We start from the raw sequence: 13,514 nt of genomic DNA, 5'->3' as shown, positions 1-13,514 counted from the left end.
ATCTTTCTGTCCTTTTAACATGCTAATAACCATATTTACCCACAATCTTAGCCAGAATTTTTTAACTTGATTGCATATTAGAACACCTAGAAACTTAAAAAAATTATATAGATGCTGGATTCCAAATTATATTGGTACAGACCAAATTAATCAGAATCCCTTGAAGAACCAGAGTAGTGGTATTCTTTTAGAAATTCTCCAAGTGACTCTAATGCATGCCTATAGTTGAGAATCACTGGTCTAGGTTATGGATGACAAATAAGCTTTCACCAAACATTTGCTAATAGCTGTCTACAGAACTGTGTAAAGAATGATTCCAAGGTCATATTTGGGTTCAAGGTAAGGTAATACACATGATGTCTGCCAAGGACTCTAGAGAGAAGAGTAGTAGCTCACATGTCAGGTTCTTTCCATCCCTCACTATGGCCTTCTTAATTGATATTTCTTTCCTCATGAGTACTGAGTCCATTCCCTATTTCTCTGGTCTGTATCCATTTTATGAAGTCCACTACACATATGTCATATTATTGATACTGAGAAATTTTATTTTATATAAATTTTTTTAGTAGTTTCACTAGCAAAAGAGTGGATTCTAAGATTAATTACTACACGCACACATACACACACACACTTCATTGCCAAAGTGGGCATTTTTTATGGCCATAGTAAAAAATAGAATGGATCATTTTTTGCCATGACAAATTGCCAATATATATTAATAATTAAATATTATGAACTCACAGTGAACGGGAAGAGATCTTTACATTCCTAGTTCTATTAATTCAACTTACTCTGTGACTTCTGCTTGCTATTTAAACTGCCTGAGCATCAGTTTTATTTATATATTAAATAGAGCTAACATTATTATGTACTTCATAGTGAAAATGTTGTGAGAATCATACGACTTATAATATATACTTGTAAATACTTTGTTCAGAATGAGTCCTCAGGAAACGTCAGCCATTTTTAGTTATTATTATTGTCATATGGATCAGCTGATTATCTATAACAATGTGTCAGTTCAATTCAACTAGGTGCTATTGTCCATCATACTCCCTAGCTGCCTCTAAGCAATCATCTAATGCACAGAATATAAAACATTGCGGGGGAGATCAATATGCTGTAGAAACACCCAGCCACCACCACAACTAAAATTACTGAATAATTTATTCAAGGTCTTACAGCAAGTGGCAAAATCAAGATTGAGTCCCAGGTTGATGTGGATACACTTTAAGCTAGCTGATAGACAACACTTCACAATTTACAAAACCTACTGATTTACATTATCTCATTTGATACTTATGCCAACCTGTGAGGTAGGTTTTGTGGAGCTGATTTTATAGATGAATAAACAGAGGCTCAGAAAATTAAAAGGATATGTTCCAGGTGGCTCAGCTAATTTTAATTAAAATTCTGATTGCTAAAACTGTAGCTGTAATGTCACAGATTTTTTTATTTCCACAGCAGAATGTTTTCCTTAGGCGGTATTCAGATAACATATACTTTTATTTTACTTTATTAAACAGTTTTTAAAAATGTTTATACAAATTTTAAAAGTTATTTTCCATTTACAGTTATTACAAAGTATTGGCTATATTCCCTGTGTTGTACAGTACATCCTTGAAGCTATGTTACACCCAACAGTTTATATCTCCCACTCCCCGACTCCTATATTGCCCTCCCCGCCACCACTGGTAACCACTAATTTGTTCCCTATATCTGTGAATCTGCTTACTTTTTGTTATATTCACTAGTTTGTTGTATTTTTTTAGATTCTACATATAAGTGATATCATACAATATTTTCTTCACATAATGTATACTTTCATGTATACTTTTAGATTATCATACTCTTAGTGCCAAAAACTGAGAATTGATAGAATTCATTTTTTTTTTGTTGTACAAGATTCTCTCTTGAAATATTATATGTTGTTTTTTATAGTTTATTTTGTGAAAGTTTTAGGATGATGGACATTTTATTTCTGATGGTGATTTTAGTTAACTATCTTGTCTCCTTTGAAAAAAAAACATTGGAATGGGCAAACACTTCTATTCCAATTTCAACTAGTTGAGATTACTTCTTGTGTAGAAAGAATGAGATTTCTTCCCTTTTTCCACAGGATGACCATTCCATCTATATTTACAATGAAGATTTGTAGTTTTGTGAGATGTTATCGTAGCCTGGATACTACAGGTGTTAAACATTTAAAGGTCAACATTTCAAAGAAGTGTCTAAATTTCTGTGCCCAATAGCGTTTGCATATGTTTTCTCATGCCCTTGAATTAGCCATGCATGCAGAAAATGCATGTGCACACCATATGGTGAGAAATCCATGTGTCACTTCCAAAAATCTCTTGCTGCAAGGGTCTGGGTTGCAAACAAGCAAAATCGCAGTTGAAGCCTATGAGGGCTTGGATTCCCAAATGCCTGATCAAGCCCAATTATGGATTTTACTTTAGAATAAAGGAGCAGACTCTAAGAATACCTAAGTGACTCTTTCAATCAGAACATAAAGCACAGAAGCAGGAGTGTTAACTCTTTGGGGAACCATGTATTAAATTATGTCTAAATGCCTCCCCCCACATAAAACCCCACATTATCTGAGGCAATAATAAAACTGCAACAGAAGCACAAAAATAGTAGGTTAGCTGACTTACCATTTTTTAATGGAACTAAGTGAAGAATCATATCGCATGAAGAAATATAGCTCAGGGGTAATGTATTTGATTTTCTTTACTTTCTTGTTTCCCATAGGCCTCACCACTTCTTGTGTGTTAAACCCTGCCCAGTAGCTTGCTAGTCTGGCTCCTACTGGCATCTGAGTTTGTAACTCCTATAGGTAACCAGGCTCATAGTCCTCCACAACCCCCTCTCCACTCTGCCCCTTATGCATTCTAAACCTAAATTAGTTTGGTTCAAGTTTCTGTATGCAGGATAAGTTAATCATGCTTTTCATCATAGTGAAGCAATGGTACTGCCAGAAGACCCAGACAGGAGACATTTTCAGTACTCCATTATCTTAGGTGAGAGATGATGGTGGCTCAGACCAGGAAGATATTAGTAAGATGGTGAGAAGGTGAGAAGTGATTAGATATTGGGTATTTTTTGAAACTAGAGTCAATAAGTGGATGATACGTTTAAGATGTGAAAGTAATTAGAAGTCAAGCTTACATCAAGGTGATCAGCCCAAGTAACTGGAAGGATAGAATTGGCATCAACTGAAACGGGAAAGATGGTGAATAGAACAGTCTTGGTAGAAGAATAAGGAGTTCAACTTTAGACTTTTGGGGTTTAGAATGTTCATTAGATACCCAAGTGTAAATGTTGAATAGGCAGTTGAATTTACAAGTTTGGATTCTGAGAGAGAAGTCTGGGATGGTGATGTATATTTTTCGTGGTGCTTTTCCACATTTCTTTCATTTTATCTGTCTATGTCTGAAAGAGATTTTCCTAAAATCTCTTTCAGTTAATATCCTTTCCGTAGTATCTCACCTGTAGTTTATCCATGTAGCAATTTTAATTTTAATTACTATACTTTATAACAAGGATTTTTTGGATACTTTTCAAATCTGGCTCTTCTTTTTTCATAATTTTCTATTGTTGTTTTATTGGCTTAATGACTTTGTATAGCTTTTTAACATTACATGTACATATTTTCAATATCCTTTTAGATTGTTGGATTTGCTCTAGGGCTTTGGATGCAAGTTTTTCATTTTATAAACTCTGAGGGCTTTATTGTTGGCATTGTGCTTTTTCATATATTTCATAATTATTGACGAACTCATCTTTCCTGGATATTTTCTTCCTTTAAGAATCTTTGAGTGCTGTGGATAATAACATCTTCCCCTTGAGTTAATATTGAATATAATTCTAATTGAGCCTCAGCATTTTTACCTATTCTAGCCCAATTTTTATGTCAACTCCTTAATCCAGGCTTTTCATAATGCACGTAGCACGAGTTTAGGCTTGCTCCCGTAGGCTGGTAGACTTGAGATCTTGATTTATTGAAGGGAATTCTGTCTTTACACACCATTTAATCGAGTTCCTAATATATCTCTGGGTCATAAACAGATATTTTTCTGGTCTCTTTTAAGGTTTGATATAACATTTTTCTTGCTCAAGGTTCTATAAGTGAGCTCACTTGCTGACTTGCATGGGACTCAACCTCTACTCCAGATCATTTACAGAAGTTAAAGTTCCCTGGTTAATAATCTACCCATATGTAACATGCTTCTTCTTGTTGCTGAGACTATGGATATAGAACATATCATTCATGCATACTATCTGAGGAAAATATTTGGGAAAGAATTATCTAAACAAAACAAAGCAAATGAACTAGAACAGTGTCCTAAAGGTAAAGGAAGATGAAGAGGAAAGGAGCAGTAGTGAAAAATAATATACATTATAATATAAATAGATATTTATCAAGTAATAATGATAGATCACCTAAAAATTAGTAAAAATGAAAATTAAAAAAATAGTAAATAAGGACTCAGAATAGAAGAAACAGAAAAGAAGGATTTCCAGAATGGCTGAATAAGAAATTCAGCAAATCCTTTCCACAAAAATCAATGATAAAATTGGACAAAATTGTCAAAAAGGATTTTAGGACTCTGGAAATGGAATAAGGAATATAATAAATTTAGAAGCATTTATTCAAGAAAAACTACTGAAACTTGGTAATAATAGTAAGATTCTGTGGCATTTTAACCTGGGGCTTCTTTCATCCTTTTCTTGCCGTTCCATCTCAAGCAAAGCATTATTCAGGAAAAATCCAGACTTCTAAGCTAAACCTCAACATGAATATACATATGTGATTCAGTGATGTTAGACTTGATTTAAATGGTAAAATTCTTAACAAATTTCCTTTATTTCTACATCACAGCATGTTTTTAAAAATGGAAGATGAAATCAATTGTCAAAAGTAAATGTCTATTTTGGTGGTAACAGAGTTACAGATAATTAATAAAACTCCTATTCTTTAAAGACCTTTAAATATGCTATATTTATGGATGTATAAATTATTAAAAGCTAAGTATCCCTGGAAGAAAAAACAATTGACATGGAAGGGTCAGTCCATTAGCCAGTACTAATTAAATGTTTATTATTTTTCAGCATTGGTTACAAATGATAAGGGCTGCAGAAAAATTAATACTGGTCTGTAACCTATGGCTGGGTAGTTCTTTTGCTGCCTTCACCTGGGCTCATTCATGCAGGTGCACCCAGCTAGAATTTGGCTGGAGGCTCGCTTCATCTAAGACATCTAAAATAGCTTGATGTCTCTCTATATGTGGTCTTTCATGCTCCAGAAAGCTAAACTGGGCTTCCTCACATGGAGGCAGCCATATTTCAAGAGCTCAAGACCCAATTGCAAATGCTTATCAAGCCTCTGCTTGCATTGCATTTGCTGATGTCCCACTGGGAAAAGCAGATCCCATGAGTGAGGGGATCTCACAGGAGTATCATTACAGAAAGGTATGATTCATTGGGTTCCATTTTGGTAACAGACTACCACATTCCAACCTCTGGCCTCAATGATTCATATCTTTCCCATAGACAAAATACACTCGTCACCTCCTAGCGCCCATGGCTTCATCCAGACATAGCATCACTTAAGAAGCCCATGATCTCATAAAGAGGATCAGGTCTGGATATGGATGAAGCATTTTGGGTGAAACTCCTCCTTGAACTAAATATTCATGACCTAAAAAAATGGGTTATTTGCCTTTCACATACTTAACATGGAGCAGTGAATCAGGAAAGTTAACAGCAATAGACACTGCCATTCAGAAAGAAAAAGAATCGAACATAGCAATCATTGGACCATAACAATTCTAAAAGCCAGATAGACGCTTAGTTATCAGAATTCTACACTTGGGGGGGGGGGCGGAGGAAATTGCCTTTCACATACTTAACATGGAGCAGTGAATCAGGAAAGTTAACAGCAATAGACACTGCCATTCAGAAAGAAAAAGAATCGAACATAGCAATCATTGGACCATAACAATTCTAAAAGCCAGATAGACGCTTAGTTATCAGAATTCTACACTTGGGGGGGGGGGCGCAGAATATTCCTAGATTAGGGCCAGTTCTCCCTGGGAGTCAATCTCTAAAACATTGTTCACTGTTGCTCTTGGCTCTCATCTCTGAAAATCTGGTTCTGTCCTATGAGACGTCTTACTTTTTTTTTTTTTTTTTTTTTTTATTAGAAATGACCTGCTTTTGTTGCTGAGTAGCTGTCTCAGCCTATTTGCCTTTAGTAGATTGGGGAGCCAGAAGCTTCTTTTCCTTTTAAACTGGCTCTATCTCTTTTAGTCCAAACTGATAAATTCCCTTATAAACTTTGTGACCTTTCTATAAGTCAGGCTGGAGTTCATTTGATGCCCTTGGAGCCACATCTACAATTATTTTGAAGGCAGACCTCTTTATGTGCTTTAGACTTCATCTGTGTCTGCTGTGAGGCAATGCTTGTAAGATTCTTAGAAGCCTTTCTGTCTAGATAAGAGGGTCTACTAGGCACTTCCTTAACTCTTTTCAGGTCTTAACAAAGGGTCTTACAGCCAAATCACTGATTTGGTAAGTACCTTAAAGACATATATTTTCCTGAGAATCCTTTGCTGGCTGGAGAGACTGAATATGTGAACTAATTTTATTTTCCAATCAAGAAACTTTTGGCTATTTTATATATTCTCTAAATTCACCATGCAAAGTTAATTTCCTTTTAGCTCCTCTTTCTCTTCCCTTACTCTATGATACACACATAAGAGAAGACATATGATACTTAAATATTCTATCTAGAATTCCTAGCCAGATCTACAAGTTTGTTATTGAACAATTATGCATATTCTCCATTTTCCAAAATATTGCAGAAAACAGTTTTGCCACTACTTCAATGCTACAAAGCATCTTTCTAGCCTCTAATAGCAGGTTCCTCAATACTGCTTCATCATTCACCTACTGCCCAGTCCCTTCAGCGTTCACCCACTCCCACAGCCAGTACCACAATTTTTAGGTTTGTGTTACAGCAGCCATTCAATTTTGGTACAAATTTTCAAATCCGTTGTCTATTGCTGACTTAAAGCAATGAAAAATACTATTTCTTAAATTTTCATGGATTGTTCAGTGGTCCTCTGTAGCTTTATCTTAATCTCACTCATTCAGATTCATTCAGCTAGAGTCTATAGGGAGCTCAGCTTGGCTGGGACATTTGTAATGGCTGCTTCCCTCTCCATGTGGTCTTTAATCCTCCAGAAGTCAAGAATGGGCTTCCTTACCTGGTGACAGCAGTATATCATGAGGGTAAGCCCCAATCTGTACCTGCTTTCCCCATTGGCCTAAGAAAGTCACATGACCAAGTCCATGTGGGAGGAGACCACACAAGGATGTGGATACTGGGAAATGTGATTCATTGAACTCCATTAGAATAACAATGTGCTACATGATCCATCTTCTTTTTTTTTCTTTAATTTTATAATTACATTGAGCTATGCAATCACATGTAAATATTACAATGGGTGATAAGAGATTAAATTTAAATTTTCTCAAAAGACAGGTACTATATTTTGATATTACTTATTCTTACAAGGACATAATTTCTGCTATAAAAGAACATATTTTCTATCATAAAGTTTGGCAAATTCTGGTTTATGATACTAATCCTTGTTTAACACAGACTACTTCCCATAGAGTACCTTAAAATGGAAAACAAATTTCAATTTACTTTTTGGTTGTCTCTTCTGTTTCTAAATTTCCTCTTCTAATATTGGTACTTACAAGCTCTGTTGGATTGAGAATGTCTAACTGCACTCAAGTGACCAGTGCATTTTGATTTTGTGCTCTGAATTGTGTAAGAGGAATGGCCATTCTTATAATGATTCTCTTATTAATATAGTTAAATCTAATTTTTTCTCTTTGGTAGAGGGTGATAACAGTACCTATCTCATGGGATCATTATAAAAATTAAAAGGAACGCACGTGAGTACTTAGCACAGTGTAGGAAGTCATCAAATGGAAATTATACTAAGAGCACAAAGACACTATCATACTGACTTGTATATGATAACTCGTGGTCTCTAGGAAGATAGTTACAAGGGCTTTAGCTGGCTTCTTAGCAGAGGTAGAATCTGATCAATGTCTTAAATGAAATTTACAATATGGAGAAAGTAGAGAAGGTAAGGTCAGATGGCACTAAGAAAAAATGTTGAAACAAGATCAATTTTTGACTGAGTTAAGATTTATGGTCAAACTGGACAGTTTTCTGACATTTGGAAATCTTTTACTATATAGAAATTTCTTGCATAGTAGCACTAATAGAAAATTCATAGATAATTGTAGACATTTGTCAGTTTTGCCTGACCAGAATCGATTCACATTTCTACTGGTATTGGCATCCTTGTATCACTTTAGGTATTATTTCTCTTCTGATTTGATCTGTCTCTATTGAGACTGTCAAATCAGGAGCTTGGGATGAACATACACACACTACTATATATAAGATAGGTAACCAACAAGGACCTACTGCATAGCACAGGGAACTCCACTCAATATTCTGTGATAACCCATATGAGAAAATAATCTAAAAAAGAATGAATATATGTATATCTATAACTGAATCACTTTGCTGTACATCTGAAAGTAACACAACATTGTAAATCAACTATACTCCAATAAAAATGTTTAAAACAGGGGTGGGGATGTTCCCCAAGCTCAGTCAACCTGAATAAGTCAATCTTTCCTCTCCTCTCTCCATTCTTCCCTCTTTCTCTCCCTCTCTCTCCTCCTCCCCTCTCTCTCCTTCCTGCTGTTTATCTCTCTTCCCCTCCTTCCCTGGTCTTACTTATTACTTGCTAAATTTGAGTTTGATTATAGTGAGAAAGAATAGACAATGGACAATAGTTGGATTTTTTCTTGTTTTTGAATTTTACATAAGTTTATCAGCAGCAAGAAAACATTTTTGCAATCAGAATTTTGATTACCTCTAGGGAGAAATGATTGGGTCTAATGAAGAAGAGGCACATTCAAGGCTTCTAAGAGTACTGTTAATGTCCTATTTCTTCATCAAAGTTGCTGCTACGTGAGTATTTGCTTTGTCATTATTTGTTAAGTGATACATTTATGATTTGCCTATTTTGCATGCATTTTAACACATGGTTGGAATTCAGTTTTTTCCTTGACAATAGCGTGTTGAGGAGACTGTGTGTGAGTTTCTGCCATGTAGCTCCCCAGATCCTTTTTGGTTCCTGTGTTTTCTAAGATCTGGCCTTATATTTCCTTAGGTTTGATATCATCACATCTTTTCAAATTAATTAATTTTATTTTGCCTAATTTACTCTGACTTTATTTCTGTTACTTATAAGAACCCTAAGTGATTTAATGGACAAAAATAACTGAAATAAAATTTTTTGTTTTTAAAAACAGCAAATGTTTTCAGTTTGTCAGGAGGCCATTTAGGTTTTAAGTTATTTGTGGGAGCTAACATGGAATTCAAAAGTCAGTTGAAAGGTTAAATTTCCAAAAAATCTTCTCTGATTTCCCTATTCTAGTGTAGAATTAATCACTCCCTTGTCTATGTTCTCAGAGAGCTTGAGTCATTGCAGGTCTGTGGTCACATGAAGATGTAGAGGAAAGGCTATATTTTAAACAGCACAGGTAAAATTGGACTTACATTATAATTATTTGGTTTCCTGTGTTTTTTTTCTTCCTTGATTGTTAGCTAATTGAGGGCAAACAGCCTCATCTCATACTTATTTTTGTATTTGTAATACCTATTTTAATGTCTGGCACTATTAGCAGATAAATAAATATTTGTTGAATTGATTTGTTGAATTGATTTTTTGCCCCAGAATTCCTTGTAAGGGATCAATAGATATCCAGGGATGTTTGCTTTGTAAATCCTTGTAAAAATAATGCAGTAATAGGCTTCATAGCCACCGAAGAAAGAGTGTATAGCTGATTGATATGTTTCTTTTTTAAAAAACAGGGCAGTTAAAATTAGGAGGCTTTGAATAACTGAAGTGTCATAATTCATGCCAATATTCTCATTTGTGACATTAATTTTTATTCCTGAGATGGAATAAAAACTCAACATGGATAGCTATAATTAACGTTGTAGTAAGCTCCCTTATGTACGTTAGGAGTCAGTATGTCAATATGAAGCATCCAGAGGTTGCATGGCAAATTACTGGGATCTGAAACTCTTAAACACTCTATTTCTAGACAAAGAGAATTTTCATTATCTATGTCAATGCTTTTGTTAATATCCTAACAGCAACTAATCTGCAACCCTAAGGTTTCTAAGGATATCTGCTTCTCTGAAATTACTTCAGACTTTGCAAGGGTTGTTAGTAGATGACAAACAAAATAAGTTTTCTCTTCCTTTTATTAGTTTAATCTACTTAGGTTGCCTAATGATCTTTGATGAGTTTGAAAGCAGAAGAAAAGATTTCTGAGGATCCCTTATGTTTTGCAGGTAGTATTCAATTTTTTTTAACATCTTTATTGGAGTATAATTGCTTTACAATGGTGTGTTAGTTTCTGCTTTATAACAAAGTGAATCAGCTATACATATACATATATCCCCATATCTCCTCCCTCTTGTATCTCCCTCCCACCCTCCCTATCCCACCCCGCTAGGTGATCACAAAGCACCAAGCTGATCTCCCTGTGCTATGCGGCTGCTTCCCACTAGCTATCTATTTTACATTTCGTAGTGTATATATGTCCATGCCGCTCTCTCACTTCGTCCCAGCTTACCCTTCCCCCTCCCCATGTCCTCAAGTCCATTCCCTACATCTGCATCTGCATCTTTATTCTTGTCCTGCCCCTATGTTCTTCAGAACCTTTTTTTTTTTTTTAGATTCCATATATATGTGTTAGAATACGGTGTTTGTTTTTCTCTTTCTGACTTACTTCACTCTGTATGACAGACTCTAGGTCTGTCACTACAAATAACTCAATTTCATTTCTTTCTATGGCTGAGTAATATTCCATTGTATATATGTGCCACCTCTTCTTTATTCATTCATCTGTCGATAGACACTTAGGTTGCTTCCGTGTCCTGACTATTGTCAATAGAGCTATAATGAACATTGTGGTACATGACTGTTTTTGAATTACAGTTTTCTCAGGGTATATGCCCAGTAGTGGGATTGCTGGGTAGTATGGTAGTTCTATTTTTCGTATTTTAAGGAACCTTCATACTGTTCTCCATAGTGGCTGTATCAATTTACATTCCCACCAATGGTGCAAGAGGGTTCCCTTTTCTCCACACAGTCTCCAGCATTTATTGTTTGTAGATTTTTTGATGATGGCCATAGAATTCAATTTTGATCATGCTTGTCTCTTAGTTTAATTAACACAGAATATTAAGTTAATGAGGTTAAGCCCATGGATTTAATTGCCAAATATTCTGTGCTAAGCTCCAAATCCAGAAAAGTCAATGCCTTAAGATGAGTAGCAAAACCACTAGGCAGAGAAAAATAACACTTAAGTTTGTATGTTATTTCTTCCACTAACTTACTATGTAACCTTGGGCAAGTTAATTAACCCTCTTGGGTTCAAGAGTGAAAAAACTAGTATTAAATGCACCTGAATTAATTCTTAGAGATGTTGGAAAGATCTAATATAATAATATATGTGAAATAAATTTTAAAACTATAAAACATAATGGACACATTTATTATCATTATTGGGTGGTGGATGAACAATTTGGATAGATTATCATAAAATCTGTCACTTTTATTATAAAAGCAGTTAATCACAAAATCTCTGTATGGTATCATCTACCTATCATGTATCAGTTTTCTATGAATGATAGCACATTCCTAATACTTTAGTTTAAAATTTATTGGGAAGTTCTAGAATTTTGAATGAGCAGTATTTCTAAATATACTACTCTCTCTATATATTATTTTATTATTTGTGCTCATGTGTAACTATTAATGGAGCTCAGACTCTATTCTCGAAGCTAAGCTTAGGGAAATAGGTGGCATGTGGGTTTTCTAGCTTATAGTTTTGGGCTTTGAGAAAACATATATGCCAGCTTCTTGATTTACTACCACATTTTATTGTATTTTTTGGAGAAATTAAAATGCAATAAATAAGTACAAAGAGTAGTATAACATGTACATATATTCCAACTGTCTATACACAGCAGCAACAATTATTTTTTGCAGTTGTAAGTCAAGCACCAGCCAGGCCAAGAAATAGAACTTTGCTTGCCACCTCAGAAACTCCTTAAGAGTCCTTATTCCAGTCATGATGCCCTCTCTTCTGCCATTAGTAATCACTGTCCTGACATTGAGAGTAATCACATCTTTTTGATTTTCCTTTTATAGTTTTATTACACAAATATACCACTAGAAACTGTCACTTGGTCTTGCCCATGACTATAATATCATGGATCCACACTCTCTTGTATTTAGAGAGGGGGGCTGTGGAGATATTTTATCACCTAATTTGTTGGAAATGGTTTCCATTGGGTTTTTGGTTTTGTTATTTAGTTGCTCTGTCTGTTTTTATGTAGGGATTCAGAAAGGTTGAAAAACTTGCTGTCACTGCTGCTACCATCTTTCCAGACAAAATTGTCATTTTGTCATCTTTACCACGTCTTTTTTTTCCTTTCTGCTCAAGATAAAGTGTTACAAATGTAGCCAAAGTCTTACCTTTATCCAGTATTAAGTATCTGTACACACATAGGTTTGTTCAAAGCTTTACATTTGGTTCCACTGATTTTATGATCTGTTCTTTCACCTGTACCATGTTGTTTTCATACTTTTGTTTCAAACTTCATTTAGTATCTGTTCCATTTTTGCTATGCATTTTTGTTATAGAATGTATATTTAAATATTCATGGAGTTTTATTTTTTCACATAAATTTTAGATTACATCTACTGAATTCCTTTAAAAAGCCAACTAGAATTATGCTTGGAGTAAATTTATTCATTAGGAGAGAATTCTATTTTCATAGTATTAAGTACTCCAATCCAACACCACAGAATCTCGCCACTGTTCTTCCTTCATATCCTTTTGAACAGTCTTAGTATTTTTGATGAGATGATTGCTAGATACTTTTAACTTTTGTTAATATTATAATTCTTAGTTTTTGTTACTACTAATAAACCCTACTATTTGTATTTCTTATTATATTTTATATTTATTTTATATAGAGAAATTTAATCCATTCTAACATTTATCTTGATTTCAGCAAATATGGTGAGATTTTTTATTGATATTAATGATCTTTCTATTCATTTTGCTGACTTTTCTATGTAGATGAACTCTCCCTTAATACTCCTTATACCTTTTATTAACTTTATTATGATTATTATATTGGCCATTCTCTGATAAACAATACTGGTGATAGTACATACCCTTCCTAATTCCTGATCTTAAAGGGCTTTTATATACATTTTTTCCTTTAAATATAATTTTTGCTGTACTTTTCTGAATTACAGCCTTTTCCGAATTAAGGAAGTTCCTTTCCATTCCTAGCTTAATAAGGGTTTTTGTCCCAA

The sequence above is a fragment of the Neophocaena asiaeorientalis genome, unplaced genomic scaffold, assembly GCF_003031525.2.
Source record: "Neophocaena asiaeorientalis asiaeorientalis breed wild unplaced genomic scaffold, Neophocaena_asiaeorientalis_V1.1 scaffold852, whole genome shotgun sequence".
Classification (NCBI taxonomy): Eukaryota; Metazoa; Chordata; class Mammalia; order Artiodactyla; family Phocoenidae; genus Neophocaena; species Neophocaena asiaeorientalis.
This window is presented reverse-complemented; position numbering follows the sequence as displayed.